This window comes from Camelus bactrianus, chromosome 4 (genome assembly GCF_048773025.1).
Source record: "Camelus bactrianus isolate YW-2024 breed Bactrian camel chromosome 4, ASM4877302v1, whole genome shotgun sequence".
NCBI lineage: Eukaryota > Metazoa > Chordata > Mammalia > Artiodactyla > Camelidae > Camelus > Camelus bactrianus.
In genome coordinates this window covers 94135750-94149535 of record NC_133542.1, presented here as the reverse complement: position 1 = coordinate 94149535, position 13786 = coordinate 94135750, and the positions used below count along the sequence as shown (strand labels likewise).

Sequence of the window (13786 nt, the reverse complement as noted above, 5' to 3'; positions counted from 1 at the left end):
CTAGTCCTTGCTGCAGTTACCTGTACTGACTGAATCCTACACTGACAGCACTTATCTGATGGTGCTAAAGATTATCCTTTAGATCATGAAACCTAGTACTTCCTCCCTGAGATCCACTCTGGCCTGAGAATAAGAACGAGGTAGAGAAGGAGACCAGAGAGCATGGAGAGGGTAGTTTTAGGACTGATTCATAAGTTGCTGCAACCTTGGTCACTTTTACACCTAATCTGGTAAGATGTTAACAAAATCAGGTTCAGGCTAGAATGTGTTTGTTAGCATGTTACGAGTGGAATAAAAGAATGAAGAACGGGGAACAGTCTATTTTTTCTGGTCCTTCACGTTAAAACAGGAAACCGTCTGAGTCATAAATGTATGCTTGTAATCATTTGTTAATGAATACATTTAAAGTGTGCACTGGCTTAACACTTTTCACCCTGATTTTATTCTTTTGGGGGGGATCAAATGAAAATCTATCATTTTCTTGGGTAACAGGATTTCTCAGACTCAGTCTTCTGAGCAAAGCTAAGATTTCCATGAAGAGAAACTCCAGCTGTCAAGACTTCAGGGCTTACAGCTGATTTTAAAGTCTATCTAACAGGCTGCTCCATCTTAAGCTAGCCAGGTTCTGTGAAAATAACTATAATGGTGGAAAAGAGTAGAAAAATACTAGAGATGTCTGGTGACTATTCTCTAGTGATGAAAACTTCATCTAAGACAATGGTCATCTCCTCTTCCCATTACTACCTAAAGATCAGCAATAAATCCTTTAATCGAGAGGCCACCAGTGTTGGGGTGGGATTTAAAGGAATAATATATTAGTGAGCAAACATGAGTAGGAAAAATGCACCATAAACTTTAGGGCCGCTTGAACTCTTGTATCTTGACACTGCTGCTCTGCAGTGCAGGACTGTGGGCAAGTTCCCTCTTTTTTCTCCTCTGTACAATTAATATGAATATAATCTTCTTCAAACTAGACATAATCCTGAGGAGCAAGTAGGATAATGTAACAAAAACACCTTGCACGTATTGAGGCCCTGAACAAAGTAGGTTGCTGCATCCATTTCCCATACTTTCCTGTGCCTTAATATTTTACTGCAAACTTGGTGGCTTGAAACAACAGACATTTTTCTTCTCACGTTTCTGGAGGCCAAAAGTTCAATAACATTTTCAGTGGGCCAAAATCAAGGAGAATACATTCCTTGCCTCTTCCAGCTTCTGTTGGTACCCAGCATTCTTCTGCTGGCATCCACATCACTCCCATCCCTGCCTTTATCTCCACAAAGCCTTCTCTTTTGTGTGTGTCTTTCTCTTTCTCTCGCTTCTCAGGATGCTTGTTGACAGCATTTAGGGCTGACCCAGAGAATCCCAGATAAACTCATCTCAAGATTCTTAATCATACCTGGAAACACTCTTTTTCCAAATACAGTCTCCAGGTATGAGGACATGCACATATATTTGGTGACCTGGGGGCATTTTTCAGCCTACTCCTGTGTTTAATAAATTTTAGGAAGCTTTCTTTGTCACATGTATGACCCATTTAACATGGATTATTCCATTCATGTCCACCATGTGGACATGGGGAACTAGAATTTTATCCTCTTCACTGCCTGAAGCCATAGCTGTGGGACTGGTCTACCAGCAATGGGTGCAGAAAACATATATTTTTGGTGGGGAGTAATTAGGTTTATTTATTTATTTTATTGGAGGTACTGGGGATTGAACCCAGGACCTCGTGCATGCTAGGCATGCGCTCTGCCACTGAGCTATACCCTCACTCCCAAAAAACATTTTTTCCCTAAGTCTGAGAATAACCAGAAGTCAAGGAACATCTTAAAGATGTTCTTTTCCAGCCATCAGAAGTATTCTTTTAAACAAAAGAGAAGTATTCAGATGACTTTATCAAGAAGTAAGCACTCAACTAAATATGGCTTAATGAACAATATTTCTCAAGTAATAATAGTATGTATATTTTCTGTGATGCTTATATTTGTATAAAAATGTGGAACGTTCACACATTCCATTATGTGAGTTTGGTGTCTGTTGAAAACAAAGCCAGAAAAATGTTGAAATTTTCAAACTAGGCCACATATGTAAAACAAAACGTGGTAAAATTACCTAGCTTGGCAGATGGCTGAGAATAAAAATTAGAACGTGGTGTGGTGAGACATTTGATTAAAAAAAGCAGTGATAAGTTGTCAGCTAATGCATAATTAATTGCTCTAAATCTACTTCTTACCAAAATACACTAAAAGGCAAAATCTTCTGCTAACAAATCTGTGATAAAGTGCTTCCCTTTTCAGACCAAAAGAGGATGATTGTTTTCAAAGCAACAGATTAGAAATCCTAACTATTATACTTTCATAACCCATCTACATGACAATTTGTAAAATTTACACACAATTCTTCCTAAGGTATCTGAAGTAATGCTTTCATAATTAAAATGAAAAATAGAGCAGTAAGAATTCTCAACCTAAACTGTCCTTTACCCGAATGCAGAATGTTGATGATGGCAAAGTGCAATGGGAATTTGCTTCCATTTTTCCGTATGCGCTTGTTTTCAATCAACAAATTAACATCCTAATGATATGCTATCAGCTCTGCTCACAGGAAATCCCTAATCTGAACAGCTCGTTTACTGTCCAAATCTTCAACTATATAAAAGTATCCCATGCTCAGTATATTAGACACGTTCCTCTCAAAAACACTGTGGAAGTCCATGGAAGGCAAGGGCAGATGTCCCTTCCTGACAGCTCCTAGAGCTCCTGGTCCCAGACACACTGCAGATTCACACACCCCTCATTTGAGATCCCAAGGGTTGACAGCTTTTAGCCCCAGTTTCCAATATGCTTTCAAACCCTGACTTCCCACCTCAGAAGAGCTGCCTACATTTGTAGATTTCAAAAATTACTCTCATACCTTGATCTATTTAGGCAAAATGAATTCATGCTTGCCTTGAAAAAGTTGATTTAGAAGACTGCTGAGGGATTGTTACCCCTGCTGACACCACATGTAATGTACCTCCTGGTTTCACCCCTTCCTCTCTATTTGAAGTTGCTGCATCAGGCTGGGCCTTTGTGTTGTCATCTTGTCATCCCCCTCAGCATCTCTGCCTGGATTTTTGTGTTTTGTTTTGCTTTTTTTTAGCCTAATTAATCCTTGAGAGTAGAGAGCAAGATCTAGACGGCCTTGATGGTTCACTCTGTTCTCTATTTTGGCAGCCTAGGAAGAAATTAACCCAGCAGGTCTGAAAGAGCGTCATTGCCTTAGGAAAGATAAGGGATGTGAGTTTTGCAATTACTAAGCCCTTAGGCTTGCTGGATAGAATACAAAATGCCCAGTTAAATTCTTATTTCATGCAAACAATGAATGCTCTTTAAGTACACCCACAAATATTACCAGGTGCATAGTTAAGAGTAAAGAATTATGTCCACTGTTTACCTGAAATTCACATGTAACTGCATGTTCTCTTATTTTCTCCCTAAATCTGACAAACTTACCCTGATCACTCACTCCTTCCCCTATTTTGGTAGCTTAGATACAAGCCCAGCAGGAATATAAAGATGGTTCCTTGGAAGTATCCACTGGAAAAAAAGGTACTGTGAAAGAAAAATACCGCAAACATATCAGTAAACAAAGAATGCTGAAGCCATCAAATCATCAGCCCCTGCTGCCACCCCCGAGTGAAGACAAGCCTGCAGCCCAGCCTTTGCAGCCACTCACAATGGTGCACCCTGAGGGGACTCAGAATAAGAAAGGACCGGATACTGGCCCTAGATAGTTAGGTGCTTGTCAAAGGAATGAATTCAATGAGCCCAAATGTTTGCTCCCTCCCATACACAGAAAAGCACTAAATTCTTTAACTTGAGATGCCTGGTTTTCTTTAGATAACAAGTGATCTTTTATTGTTCTAACTACCTGGCCTTTGTTGTAAAACTCCTATAATCCTAGCTCCTCTCCTCCCTCTTTGGAGCAGTCCCTCAGAGAGATCTGAGAGGCTGTTATCCTGGCTCAAGTCCTCCTCCCACCAAATAAAATGTAACTCTCAACTGCTAGACTGCACATTTATTTCAGTCGACAGTACGCATAAGAAAACTCTCCACTCTACTCCACTTGACATAACCCAGAGAAAGTTTGATTGCTTTTGTCTCTGAAACATGCCTGCTTTCTTACATATAATCACAAGTTTTCCTCATATTGGAATGTTTTTTAATAGTTAAGTTTATATTTTTCTGCTGTAAATGGAATTCATGCTCATTACAGAAAAACCGAAATTTGGAAACGGATGAAGTCAGTCACCTCTAGTGTCCCTGCTCAAGGATAATAATAATACTATTCATAGTTTACAGTTATTTATTTCATGATTGCATTTAATTCTCACAGTAAAAGTGTTAAGATGGGGTCTATTACATAATCCACTTCAACTGAGGAAACAGGAACTCAGAGAATAATTTATTAAAGAACAAGAAGTTAATACACAGCAGACAGAGGGTTTAAACCAAGAACCCTGTAATCTGCAAGTCCACTCAGTGAGCTCCCTCTATGCTAGTCACATGTTGGTATATTTCATCCCAGGCTTCTTTTCAAGGGCTAATTTGCATATTATTAGTCACAGTGAATATACATTTTTCCAAAATGAAGGACTTTCTAAAAACATCCTTTAAGGAGGTATAACTTGTAAATTATACAGTGAAATGCCCCCAGACTCTGCCATGAAGCTTTATTTTCTTGGCCCCCCAACTTCTCCTACTCAGTAAGGTTATTGGGCACATTTTATTTCCCACAAATAAACTCTATCTCCCAGAAGACATCCTATAATACATATAATTTCTCATACACACACAGAGCTGAGCACAGAACCACGGTCCTATTATTCTAACAGCCTCTAACTGAGTGCCTGTATTGTGGGAGGCTCTTCCCACCTTATCTCCATAAATGTCACAACAACCCCACAAGCTAAATACTATTATGGTCACAACAACCCCACAAGCTAGATATTATGATGTACATGTTTAAGATGAAGAAACTGAGTCTCAGAGATTTAACTAGTACCCTCAAGGTACAAAACTCCTTCCTGGGGTTGAGAAAAAGTCTTCCTTACTTCCAGGTAGAAGCAACTCTGTGCATCTCCTTGCAAGTAGATCATTGGCTGAATCTTGCTGGCTGAGAGAACTTGGCCAGTGTACAACCTGCACAACAATATACAGCTGCTTTGCTCAATATGACACAGCTAGTAACTAACAAATGAGTTTTAAAGTCAAGATGTATGACACCAAAACACATATGCATGGACTATGCTATGCAATCTCTGGTTCCTCCCATTTCAGTCTGAAACCTGATATATAAGTTTTTTTAAAATATCTTTGAAGCTACTACTTATCAACTTTCCTCCTGCAAATCTCCCGCAGGTACCCAGCACCTGTTGCAGACTTAATGACAACACTTAAGGCCACTTCTGTCCCTGAATTACATTGTGTTCAATGTTTCATGGATAAAAACATTTTACTATCAGTAGTCTTCGCATCAAATACTAATCAAACCCATCAGTCCCTGATTGAAAGTGTGGGACTAACTCATTTCACATGTTTAGGAATCCCCCAAAAGCTGAGTAGTTTTCATTGTTGGCATATATCTTGATATTTTAATTGTTCTCAGGTTTTTGTTTTCTGGGTTTTTTTTTTTTTTTTGTATTTACGGGGCACTTATATTGGACACATAAGCACATGAAAGGGACCTGTGTAGTGGAAGAGTCATTATCTACAGGGTAGGCTATGGCCAGACCTACCTGAGGAACTATCCAGTGTGTTGAATTGTGCACCAATAAATCGATTAGCTATATGTGCAGCCAAGGTTACACTAATGAGTAAAGCCTTTCAGCAAAGACATTTGTCCTTCCCCAGACCCCAGATTAAAGTGTATATAAATGGGGGTGGGGGCTATAGCTCAGTGGTAGACTGCATGCTTTGTATGCATGAGGTCCTGGGTTCAATCCCCAGTGCCTCTGTTAAGGAGAAAAAAACATTAAAGTGTATAAAAATAAGCTCTCCCAGGGTCATGAGGTCCCCTAACATGGCCAATAGATTCTCTGTTCTTAGTGAATTCTCTGACTTAACCATGGGGAACTAATTAAAACCTTAGAAGTCCCACACACCAGTGTATCACTTAACTGTGATCTTGAATTTATACAGAAATTCTTTGTATAACTTGTTTGCTAGTGAATCGTAAAATTAATTAATAGACTCAGCAAAGATCCAGCTATTATTCCCACCAGTACTCAAATCTGATCTAGTTTTTCTCACAATATCACAGAATATTTTACCTCATTTGAACATCAAGTTTAGTCTACTTAAGCTTGCTTATTCTTACTGTTGTCTAAAATGATGCACAAATATATTTATGGAACAGATAATAAAAGGGTCATGTAAAATCATAGCCTTTTAGAGTCAAAAGAAATGTTTTACAGAATACAGTCCAATTTTTAAAACAGATGAGCAGTGCCATCTCTAGTGCATGTGGGGCCCCAAGCAAATAGCTCGCAGGGTACCCATCTATATAAACAATTTGATTAAACATGTATGAGAAGATTTCAGGAACCCCAAGAGTAATAATTTATTGATGAAAATATAGAACAATGAGTGAAGAAGAGTTACTTATGTATTATTGTCCAGTCAGTGGACGTGAAGATTATACCTAGTGCCCAAGCACCACCTGTTTCTCTTCAAGTCAATAAATTCTCTTGAATGTTCTATATTGTGACATATGCTGATCCTGGCTAATTTCACATCTCCTAAACTTGAGGAAAGTGTAGCAACAATCATTATTCACAAAGCCATGGCTTTACAGAACCAGTTTGTATTAAAATAACACAGTATTTTTTGTCCCTGAAGTCCTCTAATACCATGTATTTAATGCTAATTACCTCATTTCTCATAATTCTGTGTTAGCCATTATGCTACCCATGAATACTGACTTCCATTGACCCATTGACTGTCTCAAAGGTTATTACTCTGCATTATTGACAATGACCACGAATGCAAGTGTTTTCCGGATTAAGCAGAAAAATCTAAACCATAATTCATTTTATGGTCATGTTCAATTTACCATTCAGAATTTTATATGTTGTAAACATTAAAAAAAACAACACATTTCCCAATAATGCATTCTCTTGACCTCTTTAAGTCTTGACCACTTCTTTCTTAGAAGGTAATTTATTTCAATATTGACCATACTTCTGCTTTCCACACAAAACCAGTCATGAAAGGACAGACAAAGAGCCCATGGGCAGAGTAACAGGTGGTTCCATTCATATAAGGAATGCCTGTTCTTTACCCAGCGTGGCTAAAGACTGACCTGGGAAAGCACAGTGTCACTCCATTGACTGGATGCAAAGAAGACATCAAATGAAAGGTCTCATTATCTTTTAGGAGCAAAAGTCATGCAAGTCCTTGGAAGAACTAGTTTCTGCCACCATCAGAGAATGCATCACAGAGAATGCATGGGGGGTTGGGTGGCCACCATGAGTGCCAGTGTTAGGGCGCACACAGAGTAAAGGCTGCCTGTGGCTAGTCCCACGGCTCTCAGTTACTACACACTGGAGGCTTCATCAAGGTCTGCACACAGATGAATGAGAACTTACACATGAAACTACACACAGGGCTTCTATCCAGCATTTAACAATGGAGCATTGGTAGTCCTGAACTCATCCTATGTCTAACATGAGTGAAGATTACTCAGGATCAGCATGTTAGCACCATTCAGAAAGCCCAATCCCATGCACTCTGTGGAAAGAAATGCCACGCCGGTCAGCAGGAACAATTGACTTACAAAACCTGGACTCAAAGATGGTACCCTTAGACACTGTATGTGTGCCAAGTGTGGAGCTTACTGGGGCATCTCATCAACCTCCTGCATGGAGCTAGCATTCAGAGAGCATCCTGAATTGGACTGGAAGGTGGGGCTTACATAGGTCTTGGCAATGGTTTGGGGAAACATGCCAGACACTGTCACAGCCTTGGCTGGTCCCAGGTAATCGAGGAAGACTTAAAATTTTCAAGAAAGAGTTCTCAAAAGTACAACCCCATCTGAGGGCTTAGCTGAACGTAAAGGTTGGACATTACTGAACATAATAAAATTGTGCTTAAGTGATACGGCAAATGACCCTCAGAGGTCCATGAGAATTAGTTCTACATCTCAGGTCTTCTGACATCTAGGGCTCAGATCCTATTCATTCCTCAAACACATGGAACTTGAAAAAATTCTAAAGTGTGTTTTGGCAATCTGAAAAATCAGTTCTTACCTACGACATCTCCCGTAAGCAGTCTTCTACCTCATATTTTACTGTTTCTACTCATGGAAAACTTACCCACTAACACAACACTTGCTCACCAAAGAGTGGTTCAGAGAAGGTGCTGTTAGCATTTCGTGTGCCTATGAGTCTTCAATATATGTCTCTTCCAGTATTTGAGAGCAATTATGAGTCTTTTGTAAGCTCCTTTCCTAGGTTAAGTGTCTTGTTTCCTTAATGCTGTAAGATGGTCTCTTGACATTCTGCTTTTTCTACTTAATCCACACCCCTCTTAAAAGATGAGCGAGGCTAGTACAGGATTTTCTTACTGTGCATTTCTTACCATTTCATTAGTTACCCTATTTGACAAAAGGTAAACCTTTGAAATTTTAGTGGTTAACTAAATTATTTTTCCAGATAGAATATCAGTAATTCAGAGCTATACCTCTCTGGCAAACTTTATAAAGCAACTGATGAAGAAACCAAAATATGTTTCCTCCAGGTCTAAAAGAAATACCTATCCAACACTCCAGAAGAATGGTGTAAACAACTGAATGACATAAAATGATATTGACAGGAGAAAAGGAAAAAATCATAGTCAATGCCCTGCTTATATCATGAAAAAGGCTCTAGCACTGGGACCCATATAAGCCAGTTATATAAAAAATATTTTAAGGTTAGAAAAACCTGAATTTTTTCAAGCAGTGCCTGAAACAATTATAAAATAAGCACATATGTCTTCTCTTAAGTCTTTTTCTTTCTAACAGCTGTGAATTAAATCCCAAGAGAGTTCACTCCAGGCAAATATGTTTTAATACTGAAATTCGACTCAGTACAGCCACATTTCTCTCTCAGGTCATGAAAAAGTGAGTTGAAAGTTGTAGGCTTCATGCAGCTAGCTCCCTTCTGCTCTCTTCACCAATGAGCCCTTCCTTGAATATCCTCAGTCATGGCAAATGAAGGTAAAGAGTGACAAATTACTCACTGTGATGATCCAACCAGTCTTTGGCAATCCAAAGACAACAAGAAGTCAAATGTTCTAAACCAAGTTCTTAAAATAAGTTACAGAGTTTCCCAGCTCATGTTGGACTACACTGAAAGTTGTGATAGGCTGACATCTCTCTGAGCTAATGATGAAAGAGTTATTGTCTTTGAGGTAGTTGGCCACACTCTCTTGCCCAGCTTCTGTAGTTGCACATGAACGGTAGCAAATGACTGCAATTACAGGTCTTTGGCTCAGACTGTCTGTGTTCAGATTCTAGTTTTCTATAATCCCTCTTATAATGTTGGGCAAGTCACATGAAAGTGTTAAGACCTACCTACTAATACAAATTCATCATGTACTTTACAGTTCAGGAGATGCATTCACATTTGCTATCTTCTTTCTCCTCATAGTAACTGTTTCAGCATGATTGGATAGCTATTTTTTCTTCCATTCAACCTATATTTATTGAGAATCTACTTTGTGTTAGGATATAATGCATTAAAAAAGGGAGACGAGATCTGTGCTTTCATAAAGACATGATTCTATCAGGGATAAACAGGCAACAGCACATAAACAAAGTGATGCATATGATAATTTCAGATAATAATTGTTAAGAAGCCAATAAGGTTGGAGGCTGAGTCAGGTTTACATAGGGTAGCCAGCGAGCTCTTCCCATGAAAAGGTGTTATTTAAGATGAGAATTTGGATGGAGAGAGGAAGTCAAACAGAATATCTGGGTAGGTGGGTTAAGGGGATTTTCCCAGGTAAATGCCCTAAAGAGTACATTATTTAGTAGGTTTCAGAACAGACCAAAATCACCCAAGTAAATACGTATAGTTTTTCTTATATTAATTATACTTTAATAAAGCTTTTTTTTTAAGTCAGCTGAAGGGTAGTGAAGACAGGGAGAGGAGGGGGGGTGCCAGGAAATTTGCCAGGTCAAGACTCCTTCCACAGTGTGCAGTTTCATAACCTGTTAGGAGACCTTTCCAAGGTCATCTGAAAGCGAAGACGGGAGACTAGGTTTTCTCACTCCACATGGATTGGTTTTTCCTTTATGAGATGTCTTGCTTGATAAACCACACTGCTAGATAGAACCCAGCACAAATACCTTGCTCATTTTAGAATATCTTTCTTGAAAAACATTTATATCTTCTCATAAAGTACTAATCTTATTATCATCAATACTGAGACTTCTACTGTATCACCTAGTCGGGTAAACATTATATACTTAAACGTTTCTTGTTCTACCAATGACACTGCAAAGATGATAATCATGTTATTTTTTAAATGATGAACTTCAGATATAAACTATCTAGATATAAGCTAAAATAACACATTTAATAAATGGGGAGATTAATAGAGGAAAGCAGTTTCTGTAATGAGCATTTTGATGTAAGCTACGTTAAGTGGGAGGATGGGAGAATATAAATACACATTCATCCTTAGACATCACCCAAGCTTCTCATTCAAATGCCCCACTTAAGTGTTTAAGAGCTTCTAGGAGTAGAATTTTATGATTGTTACAAAGTGTGTCTTAGAAAAGGTCAAAGTGCAGCCAGTGCATGATTAACACAAAGGTAACTAGTCTGACTCCGTAACTCCAAATTCTAGTTCTTCCACGTAAGAGCAGAATAAATTCGGGCCAATTATCAAACCCCTACGTGCTCCAGTTTCCTCATTTTCAAATGAAAATAATACATGTTCTTTATTGCAGTATTCATAAATAATACTATACATGTAAACGTACTGAACAGCACCTGATACACAACCATGGATTAAGTCCAGAAATACCAGTATTATACTAATTATCATTATGATATGTATTTGACCAACATTATATTGTACTTTCTAGTATCCATGATGCCCGCTCAAATAATTGCCCATCCCTGTAGTGAATATTATGGGAAGTATGTCAACTTTCAGATGAGTCCTGTGCTTTTTTTTGTTTTGTTTTGTTTCATTTAAACATTATTTCTCTGAATACTGGTTTCCTTCCTGTGCAATTTAAAAGTAGCAGAACAAATACAAGTTATTTAGAGCAGTTGGGTATTTGATAATCAACAGTAAATCCTCAAGTTTTTCCACCGTCTACAAAATAACGCATTTTTAAACCACTCTAGCTATTAAAGTAAAGGCATCATGAATTTTGGTCTGTTTTCAGTTTAACAAAATTTTACTACAAACTATGAGCCAGATACTGTTTTGGCTTTGAATCACAGAAATAAATTATATAGTGTCCCTATGCTCCAAAAAACTCCAAAGTTCCCCTCCTTTCCTCATAATTTCATTTTACTGTTGCTCTCTTTTAGTCTATCTGAAAATTAACAAAAAGTTCAAAAAAAAAAAAAAGAAATTCATACATCAACCTTGTCAGGAGTTAGTTCAGCCGCCACTAGAACAATAGAAAAGGAGGTAAAAATAGCTTAAAAGTTGCCTCGACTGAGGGGCAAGATCTTGGTTTTTTTGTTTTTTAGAATCAAGTTCTTGGTTTTTCTTCTCTTTAGAAGTATGTGGCAATGATGGTATCCAATTACGATTTCCACTAAATTTATTAAAGGCAAGGTATGTGCCAAATGTTCTTCTGACTCTCTATTATCACTTTAAATCATTCCAAAAATTAAATAAGCTCTTCTCATTGTGCAAATTGCAGACATCATAATCTAGAGATTCTAGTGACTCACCTAAAGTTTTTGGTTATAGGGGCAAAGCCAGTCAGAAATCCTGTCTTTCTTTCCTTTTTTGTTTTTATTTGAAGTATGGTTGATTTACAATGTTGTGTTAGTTTCTGGTATACAGCAAAGTGATTCAAATACATATGTGTACACATATATATTCTTATAGACACATATATATTCTTATATTCTTTTCTGTATTTTTTCCATTATGTTTTATTACAAGATATTGAATATTGTTCCCTGTGCTATACAGTACAACTTTGTTGTTTATCTATTTTATATACAGTAGTTTGTATCTGTTAATTCCAAACTCCTGATTTATCCCTCCCCCACCACCTTTCCCCTTTGGTAGCCATAAGTTTGTTTTCTATGTCTGTGAATCTGTTTCTGTTTTGCAAGTAAGAGCATTTGTATCATATTTTAGATTCCATGTATCATTGATATCTCATATTTGTCTTTCTCTGTCAGACTTACTTCACTTAGTATCATAAACTCTAGGTCCACCCATGTTGCTACAAATGGCATTATTTCATTCTTTCTTGTGGCTGCGTAGTATTCCATTGTATATATGTATGTACAGCTTCTTTATCCAGTCATCTGTTGATGGACATTTAGGTTGCTTCCATGTCTTTGGCTATTGTAAATAGTGCTGCTATGAACACTGGGGTGTATGTATCTTTTCAAATTAGAGTCTTCATCTTTTCTAGATACATGTCCAGGAGTGGGATTGCTGGATCATATGGTAACTCCATGTTTAGTTTTTAAGGAACCTCCATAGTGTTCTCTATAATGGCTGCACTGATTCACATTCCCACCAGCAGTGTGGGAAGATTCCCTCTTCTCCACACCCCCTTCAGCATTTATTATTTGTAGGCTTTTTGAACCTATCACTTTATAATATTTTAAAGGACCTTACTGAATATTTTATAAGGTCTAAAGAACATACAACCTTTGTTCAATGTACTTGTGGAAATTTTATAGGAGAAAACTTCTGTCAAAAAACTGACTTTTGATATCATAACATAGAGAAAACAAAGTAGAATTGTGTGATTCTCTCAAATACATATGATAACTTGAACTTGGATGCAACTTTCCCATGGCTGATCAGCAGAATTTGTAACAAAAAGCAAAGCAGAAGTCATCAGGAAAACAAGCAAATGTGGACTGAATCTCAGCATTATGAAATAGCCCCTCTTTAACCCATAAAGAAGTAAGTGCTGAATTTGCCCAAGACAAATAAATGCATAGAGATTAAATGTGAAAATATAGTGACAAGCATCTTCACATGAAAATTCATCTAACAATGACAAATAAATATCTTTTTTTCTTTTTATATTCCCCAGGTTTTCAGCTAGTAATAAATCACAACCTGAGACCCTTACAAAAGGGACTAGCTGCTCTGCGATGCTTGGGTTCTAGGCTGGGCCAGCGCCGGTTCTGAGCTGTTTGGATTCAGCAGGCAAGAGGTGCAGAGGGCTGACAGCTCTCCATGGCCTTCCCAGTACCGCAGGGACCTTGTAATGTATAAAGCAGCCCCTGATAAATATAAATACAGCTTTCTCTGAGAACACTGACAAATGTAATCTCTCATTTAATGAAAAGCTGCCAAGTGAGATGGTATTTCTAGGAAGGGTGCAAATGATCCACTGTGGGGATGGAAAAAACAAAGGTCCAAGACAGACATTTTCCATATAAAAATGGAAAGCTTCACATTTGTAGGAGCTGTTGGACTGGTGAGCTTCTCTCAGGTATATAAGCACCCTGTTTTTAGCCAGGCACCAAAAGGATCAATTCAGGAACATTAATCAAGTACAATGCTTAAAAATCAGGTGCTTAAAGAAT

The 13786-nt window shown here is 37.9% G+C and overlaps 1 protein-coding gene and 1 non-coding gene across 2 annotated transcripts in view; one reads left to right on the top strand and one right to left on the bottom strand.

Annotated features, from left to right (window-relative positions):
- Window positions 1-13786, bottom strand: part of LOC141577578 (uncharacterized) — a 736830-nt gene that overhangs the window by 207849 nt on the left and 515195 nt on the right. The window lies entirely within an intron of this gene.
- TRNAT-UGU (transfer RNA threonine (anticodon UGU)) lies at window positions 5929-6001 on the top strand. The gene has a single exon. It is a non-coding gene; the product is annotated as a tRNA-Thr (tRNA).